The 9,749-nt window shown below is 41.1% G+C and overlaps 1 long non-coding RNA gene across 1 annotated transcript; it reads left to right on the top strand.

The window, feature by feature from the left end:
• Positions 1-7,043: 7,043 nt before the first annotated feature.
• On the top strand, positions 7,044-7,645 carry LOC132133770 (uncharacterized). The gene is made up of 3 exons (XR_009429224.1): positions 7,044-7,078; positions 7,114-7,198; positions 7,519-7,645. It is a non-coding gene; the product is annotated as an uncharacterized LOC132133770 (long non-coding RNA).
• Positions 7,646-9,749: the final 2,104 nt, after the last annotated feature.

The following is a 9,749-nucleotide window of genomic DNA, read 5'->3' on the forward strand; positions in this document are numbered from 1 at the left end:
AGTGTTTTATGCGGTTGCAGTGAAAATCTACAATTTGTGATAAATTAAACTTGAAACTGTACCACTAACCCCACTCCTAAACCTAACCCCTCCGTAGGATGCGAGTAGTGTGTGAATGAGATTGTAGAAAATTTGTCTGTGTTGAAAATAGCCTATTTGGAGAGTTAATTTAACTGAACCATTTCAGAAAATGTTTCACTGATTCATTTGTCCTTTGATTTGAATTTTCTTGCAGTATTTTTCTTGCAGTATCCCTTTTAATTTGTAGCTTGCATTGTTCATCTAGCCAAGTCAGTGTTGATAGCTATGGAAAGGAATGTATGAGTTGAGATGCCTGCTGGTCAGTTGCATCAATCGCAATGCTGTTGTTCACTAGAATATGACACCAGGGAAATCAGATTTGCAAACAATAACAGCCAAGGGCTTTCTAATCTTCTTAAGAGAAATGAATAAAGCGTGTGTGTGTAGCCAGGTTGGACACTGATTTTAGGACGATCGAATAACAAGGGAAGATGAGACCAGGATCTGGGGATTAGGGTGAGGAGATCCCAGAGGAATCAAATGAGAGTTTAGCCTTAAGACTCACAATTTCCCAGTTTAGAGCCAACCACCCCCAAAACTTCAAAAACGTGAAGCTTTGAAATGGGAGTAGGTGTCCATAATCCCTTCTGTGGATGCTAATCTATGTACCTAGATTTGGGCCTTCCCTTAGCCTGAGCTTCACAACAGTAGCCGTGTTTCCACTGTCGGGCCAGTGCGAGCCAGGCCTTAAACGGGCCAGGCGGGGCTAATAGCTTCGGGCCAGTATCACCGAGGCCAGAATAGCGCAGGGTTTCCACAGTCGGTCTTGAAGCTAAAATACTCCCTTTACATTCCTCTCAGGAACAACGTCACGCAACCTCATCATTTCACCAACAAAGAGAAGTTATCAGAAAACTAAAAAATAAGTCACTGGAACATGCGCGATCACACATGAACATGATAAAAGCGGCCGTTTGTTTGCATGCTTTGTTAAATATTCAAATTGAAAAGCATCGATGTTTTACTATAGAATAAGTGATACATTGATCATAATGAATTAATTATCAGGACTCAAAATTAGTCACACAGAAATAAATGTATTTCTATTTTATTTAACACTTAAGCGTTATGAAAATAGCCTGCTTATTCAGTCGAGTCTGTTTCTCTTTATTTGTAGTCACAGTAGCCTATAAGTCACATTTAGAATGAATAATAATATCTCTTTTTTTATAAAAGATCCCGAACAAAAAACATTATTATATTTTATGATAGGCTACGTGGAGCTAAACTCTCGAGACAAGACTTATGACAGATAATATAAGTTACAAAAAAAAAATTCGATTGTGATCGAGTCTGATTTCTTCAAGTGGTCATATTTACCATGTTTACTATGGTAATGTTAATGTTTAGCATGCACAGTCATTTGCATACTGTAAATATTTCTGCCTTGAATGGTGATTATAATCCAGATCGGATCAAATTATTTCAAACACATGCTGCTGACTGAAAGTGAGTTTTTAGCTAAACTTATTTAAAGTTTTTAATTTTAATTTTTAATGCTGGTGTTATAGCTGTTAGCTTTCTGAAATGATCCGCGTGGCTGACGCTCTATATTTTTATAAAAGCTCCTGAACAAAAAACATTATTATATTTTTATGACAGGCTACGTGGAGCTAAACTCTCGAGACTAGACGACAGATAAAATATATTACTAAATAAATTCACGATTGTGATAGAGAATAAGAAGATGACGTCTGATTTTTTCGAAGTGGTTGCATTTACCATGTTTACTGTGGTAACGTTAATGTTTAGCGTGCACAGTCTTTTGCATAGCTTATATATATTTCTGCCTTGTTTAGTGATTATAATCCACATCGGATCAAGTTATTTCAAACATTCGCTGATGACTGAAAGTGAGTTTTTGGCTCAACTTATTTTAAAAAGTCTTTAATATTGGTGTTTAAGCTGTTATCTTTCTGAAATGATCTGCAGAGCTGAGCTCTCCAGACGCGGAGAAACTTTGTTCATAACCCCTCCTCTAGGCCCAGCTGGCCCGCTTTTGTCCAAGGTTTTCGTCGGGCCAAAAAACCCTGGCCGTTGGCCCAGAGGAAGCCCCGACGAGGCACGATCAAGCCACCGGAAGTGACAGTGGAAACGCGACTGGCCCTGGAACACACTAGCACGCCTGTTTTAAGCTCGACAGTGGAAACGCGGCTAATGAGCCTTGGGATGTGTTGATGAAGGTGGAATGGATTAGTTGAGGAAGTGTTCGCTTTAGAGTAGTTCTTTCATTAGATCTCATTAGCTCTCTTGACTAGAATGTAAAGGACACTTGCTTAGAGTCCATTGTACAATATTCAGTCCCTCCAGGATTTCGCGGGATTTTTTTGTGATTGTTGCGGCCTAAAATGCCAGATTTTGCGGCAGCTTTTTCAAAAAGTTGCGGGAAAAGTTGCGATTTTTTTAGACAGATTTTTCTCAACAGCATTGCATTACCTTGTGATTTCACAAACATGTTATGATTTTTTTAAGTGTTCTTTGCAAGCTTACTCCCCCAAAGCACAGGAATTCAAAAATTCTGGGAAAATATGTTTTATTTGCTCATCAGAATAAAGTGCAAAGGCTATTTTTCAACCTTGACAATTCATGGGCAAAAAATATAAGTCCATTTCTTTTCAATTGAAACTTCCTCATTGCTGGGTGGTCACTTTTGGAGAGTGGGATATTCAAGGCAGTGCATGTGGCAACCCAGTCTTCACATATCTTAGGAGACAAAGAGTAAACAGAACATGCATATTTGTTAATGACATTAAACAATTGTCTCCAGTACAGCCCAATGCACAATGTAAACCATTTTTTTTTTCTAAAAGACTGACCAGTACAAAACTTTAAAAATGACCCTGCTTAGAACACCAGGTAAGCTCAAAGGACTGAATGAGGTTGCCGACAGGCCAATTGTAAAAATAGCACAACTCAACAGTGAGATGTGTAAAAAAAAAAAAAAAAAAAAAATTAATGATAGTGTCTTCACTCACTATCACTATTATCTCCTCCTTTATTCTTGCATTACTTGTCCACACATGGTCACTTGCTTGGTAACATTAATATTAGTTCATGCTTCACCCGTACAACTCTTATATTTATGTTATGTAACTAATTTTGCTTTTACTGTCATGTTTTATTCTTTATTCAGGAGCAGCAGCAGGAATACTGATATCAGTTTGTCAATTTTCCTTCGCAAAGACCCGCCCCCCTTAGTTATTGTTGCTATGTCCGACAAGCTACGCTGCTCTCATGCCACACCATGTTCTCACGCAGTGAAAAATACATTGCGGAGCAGAGAAAAGACTGACAACACACTGACGAACAGGACAGAGCAGGTTACTTTTCGGTTACTTTTAATATTAAACATATTAAAGTCTCACCTTTCAAATTTGGTCATTTTTTAAAAGAAATTTAAACACCAAATACCAATTATAATTCATTCATTCATATTTATAAACATATAAATACCATTTTGTGGCTCTTAAATGTGTCTGACAGATCACTGTAGAGCATCAGTTAAAGCTGCTCGTGAACCGATCATCTCTTCCTTCTAGTTCATTTATTATTAAAGCATCAAATAAACATGAATGAACATAAGGAATGTTGTTTTAAACCGTGGAAAGGCATCAGTACATTCCGTTTTTCAAGTTCAAATCCTCCAATGTAATCTGCTATATCTCCTGACTGCTTTGTCGGACAAAATGGCGGATGACGGTTTATGATTGGTTAGATCGTCTGTCAATCAAGCTCCCTGCAAAGGGTGAATTAAGAAAAAAATCATGTTGTCCCCGTAAAATATTTAGACTTTTAGCATTTTGTTGGCGCAGCAAAGTCTATGTAGGGGAAACACTGGATAAATGATTGATGAAACTACCGTGTGAAAGCATGAAAAATAGTTTTAACTGCCCCTCTCAAACTCGCTAGCAGTATCACCTGTGCCCACGCAAGGCCTGCCTGACAACTGACAAAAGCAAACCACCACAGACCTAGTTTTACAAACGTTATGAAGTTTTGTTGTTTACCTTGTTCCTTTCGCTGCTTGCGATGGATTTGCGAGCAACAGCTTCGGTGATAGTCACTTGCCGTGTAGGCTCTTGCACGGACATCCTTCTGGCATGTTTTGCTGTAGAGAAGTGTCGGTCAAGCGAGGATTTTCTTTTGTGTTCCACGACAATGTTGCACACAGTGCAAAATAGTTTCCCTCCACTTTCGTGGAGAACATTAGGGAATTGCTTTGCACGGTCTTTCGCAGTGATATTTGTAGGTAAGTGTGATGTATTCGCGCTCATGCCTGCTTTCTCTGATAAGGAAGTCCTTCTGTGTGAAAATAATGCAGCTTGCAGTGACGGACCAAACTGATTGGTTGAATTTGCGGTAAAGTCGCGGTGATTGGATGAAATTGCAAGGCCGCAAATAAATCGCGTGGATTGGCTGAATTTGCGTGAATTGGCGCGATCGCAACATCGCGAGTTTCTGGAGGGACTGAATATTTCATTTGCATCAGGACAATGTTTGATCCATGTTGTCTTTACTGACCTCATTGGATTTCCAGGGGGTATGTAATTTTTGTTATAACAAGTTTGTTAGCTGTGTTTGCTAAGGTAAGCATTCCCATGGTAGAGGAGGTACCCGGGTCATAACTTGGTTAACTGCTATCCTGTCTTCTCTGTCCTGTCTGTTTGTTTGTTTGTGTTTCTTGTGCTATACCGATGAGGTTGCTGGCTCTAACATGTATGTAATATTTTAATCTTTCTGTTTAATTTTTTTTTTTTTTTTTTAGGTGTGATATCTTAAGATCTGCAGATGTAAAATATAATTTGGGCTAATTCTCGCACACTGTACATTTAATTATGTATTATAAGTGTACATTGTCCCTGTTAAATAAACCTGAAATAAATAAATAGGGACCAGATGTCACAGTGTCTGGTCTGTGTTTCCCTGGGTGTCCACTAGTGGTCTCACTTCCCCATAGGCACCAGTGATGTGCCGGTTGATCCAAAATGAGCGGGTGCCTGTGGTCACCCCCGGTCACCCAAGGTTACGAGTCATACAAAAATATTTTTCATGATATTCGGGTCGCGGTCGGTCGGGTCGTTAAAAGATGCCAATTAAACCTTTGTTATTAATATAGTACTAGACACAATTTTGAAATACATAGGCCTACACTTTATTGGCTGAATAACTGGCACGAAGATGACGCTCGATCTCAGTTTGCAGGAAGAGATGGAGGCGGCAAGAGAAAAGGTGAAGACTGGGGAGCAACGGCGCTGTTTTTGGTAAAACATGAATTTTGACGACTTCATTAAGTTTTGTTTTATAGAAAACTCTCTTTAAAAGATTTTCGTTTTGTATAAATTGTATCTTAATTTTGATCAATGTTTTATCAATGAATTGTCCTTATTTAATAAATAAGAAGCAAATATATAGCAGACAATGTAATGAGGCGCCGGCACGATCACTTGCATTGCATGTGAACTGGAGGGTGCCGAAATTCAGCTTGTGCCTCACAGATTTGAGAAATATAGGGTATATATTACAGAAAGCTTGAAATGTCTACTTTTAAATGAAAATATTAAAACCAAAATAAATAGGCTACTCTCTGATAATGTAATCCATATGAAATGTGCATTTCTCTCTGGCTTTCATGGCGAGTCCGCATTGTCAACTTCATCTTTGCAGCAACACAGAAAACACCAGTTTATTACTAAACAATTAAATATCTCCTTGCATATTTTCGAACCAGCAGGCCACTCTGGGTTGAGCGAGACCCTACGGAATGAGTGAGCGGAGAGGAATAATCAGAAATGCGCTCTCCGCTCACGAGCTCTGATCGGAACAAACCCGAACCTCACTGTCTGCTGAACGGAAACATCAAAATAGACATAGCCAGACTATACTATTTTATTACAATTCATGACAAAATTAGAATATATTAAGGAGTTTTTTTTTTTTTTTGCCTTGCGTCATTGGGCCATAGAGGTAGGAACGATGAGCATTTACTACTTTTAAAAAATGCGGGTCAGGAAGCGGGTCGGGTACAATATATATATATATATATTTTTTTTTTTGCGGCCTGAGTTGCGAGTGGGTTAGTTGAAAAAATCGGTCGGGTGCGGGTTGTTTATACACTGACCCGCACATCACTGATAGGCACCCCAATACAGGCACTACATTTCCCACAAAGCCTTGTCCCTTCATCACGGTTTATTGCACACCTGTTAATGGCACTCAGCTGTCTCTACTTTCATCGTCTTCACCTATATATATAAACCGGTCTGTTTTCTATCTGTGTCATGGAGTCCTTGTTTTCCGTCACCCGGTTTTCTCGCGTTCCCTTGTGTTTTTGGACTGCTTGCCCTGTAATTGACCTCTAGCCTGTTTTGGATTTTGATATTGGATTACCCCATTAAACACTGAAATTGGATCTTTCGTCTCATGTGTGCAATCATTACAGAAGGACTCCATCATGCCAAGATCCAGTGGTGTGGGATGTCGTATCCGTTCCCCAGCCACCATGGAGGAGCGGATGGGGAGACTTTCAAAATTAACCACCCTCCATCAAAAGGGGAGTGAGGTGGGTGGTTTGGCACAATTATTCTGGACCATGGTGGTAGGCATGGGGTACAATGATGGGGCACTTAAAGACCTTTTTAACGCCTGCCTGGATAACCCTGTGCCTGAGTGGGAAATTAATGAGCTGGAGATCTTTTTGGGGGTTCACAATGTACCCCCAGGGTTGAGTCAGGTCCCCGTTGACCCTCCAGAGTCGAGTCAGGTCCCCATAGACCCTCCAGAGTCGAGTCAGGTCCCTGTATACCCTCCAGAGTCGAGTCAGGTCCCCGTAGACCCTCCAGAGTCGAATCAGGTCCCCGTAGACCCTCCAGAGTCGAGTCAGGTCCCCGTTGACCCTCCAGAGTCGAGTCAGGTCCCCGTAGACCCTCCAGAGTCGAGGGTTAAGTCACCATTAACACTCATTTGTCAAGCACTACCACAGTTAGACCTCAGGAGTCAAGTCAAGTCACCAATGATCTTCATGGGCAAGGTCAGGTCACCAGTGTTCTTCATGGGCAAGGTCAAGTCACCAGTGTTCTTCAAGGGCAAAGTCAAGTCACCAATGATCTTCATGAGCAAAGTCAAGTCACCGTTGATCTTTATGAGCAAAGTCAAGTCACAGTTGATCTTCCTGAACCCAGTCAAATCACCACGGATCTACCAGAGCCTCTTCATATCTTCATATCTCTGCTGAACTACCAGAGCCTTTTCACTTCTCTGCTGAACTACCAGAGCCTCTTCACGTCTCTGCTGAACTACCAGAGCCTCTTCACCTCTCTGCTGAATTACCAAAGCCTCTTCACGTCTCTGCTGTACTACCAGAGCCCCTTCACATCTTTGCTGTACTACTAGAGCCCCTTCACGTCTCTGCGGAACTTTCAGAGCCTCGTCACGTCTCAGCCGAATTTACTGAGCGCTCGACCTATCCTGTCATGGCCATGAAGGCCATCTACCATCTCCTCAGGGCCACAGAGGCCACCCTTAACCTGTTCATGTTCTCTATTTCAGGCTTACCTAACCAGACTTGCTCTCCTGTGCCATCGATCCCACTGTGGTGGTCTTCTGCACCGCCCTGGTGGGCTTCTGTCTCGACCGCATGGCTGTGGTGGTCTTCGGCGCCGCCTTGGTGGGCTTTTGTCTTGACTGCACAGTTGTGGTCGTCCTCTGCTCGGTTGTGGTGGGCTCCTGTTCCATCTGTGCCATTCCGGTGGGCTCCAGTTCCACCTGCTCCACCCTGGATTCCTGCCCTGTTGGCTCTGCCCTGGGACCCTGAACTTTCCGTTCCCTCCTGGCCTCTTTGTTTTGTTGTTGTTGTTTTTTTTTCACTTCCTGTCTCTGTTTCCCTCTATGGACCTGGCCCTCCGTCCCTCCCCCTGGTCCGCCACCGGTCCACCTCCCTCCTGGTCTCCTTGCTGTTGTTTTTTTTTCACTTCCTGTCTCTGTTTCCCTCTATGGACCTGGCCCTCTGTGTCTCCCCCTTATCCTCCACCAGTCCACCTCCCTCCTTGTCTCTGTGTTCCTTGGTTTGTTTTTGTGTTCGATGGAGCATCTGGTAGCTGCTCCTTAGAGGAGGGGGTAATGTCACAGTGTCTGGTCTGTGTTTCCCTGGGTGTCCACTATTGGTTTCACTTCCCCATAGGCACCCCACTGCAGGCACTACATTTCCCACAAAGCCTCATCCCTTCATCACGGTTTATTGCACACCTTCTAATGGCACTCAGCTGTCTCCACTTGCATCGTCTTCACCTATCTATATAAACCGGTCTGTTTTCTATCTGTGTCATGGAGTCCTTGTTTTCTGTCACACGGTTTTCTCGCGTTCCCTTGTGTTTTCTTGTTTCTTGTTTCTTGTTTTTGGACTGCTTTCCCTGTTATTGACCTCTAGCCTGTTTTGGATTTTGATATTGGATTACCCCATTAAACACTGCAATTGGATCTTTCGTCTCCTGTGTGCAATCGTTACACCAGAATATCACAGAGACGTTTGGGTGGGCTCTTTTGACTTAGGCCAGTAACCAACCAAAGAATACACTAACAACAACATAGCAACATACTGAAAACCCTTCAGAATACCTCCAGTGCTCTAGTGACCAGCCACAATATGCTAACATAGGTGTCTAACTTTTTAATGCAAAAGACCCCCGAATATGATGATCCCTAATGGTGTGTGCACACCAAAAGTGAAGTGAGTATTCGCATTGCTCTAGATTTTTCACGGGATGTTTTTCGCATCACTTGTGTGTATAAAAACATAATAATGATCTCCTCAATTTTCTGAGGATTCTTATTTGCGTCCTTGCATTGATTTTTTATGTAATCTACTCACGCAAGTTATTCAATTTGCTTTTGGTGTGCAGACACAATAAGACATTTTTCACAGTTTGAAAATGTGTGGTAAAACGTGCACAGTTTGAAAACTGTTGCTATATTTGCATGGTAAAGCAAACTTATTCTTTAGAAAATATCATTTTCATTTTCTAAAATAATTTTTATTTATAATTTATATAATTTTTATTTATATAAACTTATACTGTTTTTCAAATGAAAACAACTGATTTAATTCTTATAGCAATGCAATTTGCATACATTACTGCTTTTCATGGATCTTTATTAATTCAACTTACATTAAAAGGCTTTGCCTACATTGTCAAGAGCACACAATCTAATAATGAGAGAAACCAGTGTTAATATATGAAAACATGGTCGTGGTGGTTTACACCCTCAGACATCTTCATGCAGGAGTTGAACACTCTTGTTCTTAATTGCAATTATGAGGTATTTAATTCTTGTTAATTTGTGTGTATGTTATGCGGCCCTCTCTATACGCACAGGCAGCCGAATGATCATTGTTTCTAATTATAGTGTAATGACAAAGCAATTATTAGTTTAACAAACAGGCACCGCTTCAGTCGCCTCGGGTCGAACATGCACCTCTCCTCATTTCTCAGCCAAAAGGAATAGAGGATCGGGCTTCTGTGGTATAAAAGGATTAAACTCATGCTTACGTTTTAGGATAAGGAAGGATCTTTATATCTTTTTTATTGGCTTTTTTGTGTTTTTTTTTAAGTCACAGTGTGTTTTAAAGTTACAGTTGCAGCGTAAAAGTAGTGAGTTTCCTAAACTGAGATGGT

This window comes from Carassius carassius, chromosome 50 (assembly GCF_963082965.1).
Source record: "Carassius carassius chromosome 50, fCarCar2.1, whole genome shotgun sequence".
Taxonomy (NCBI): domain Eukaryota; kingdom Metazoa; phylum Chordata; class Actinopteri; order Cypriniformes; family Cyprinidae; genus Carassius; species Carassius carassius.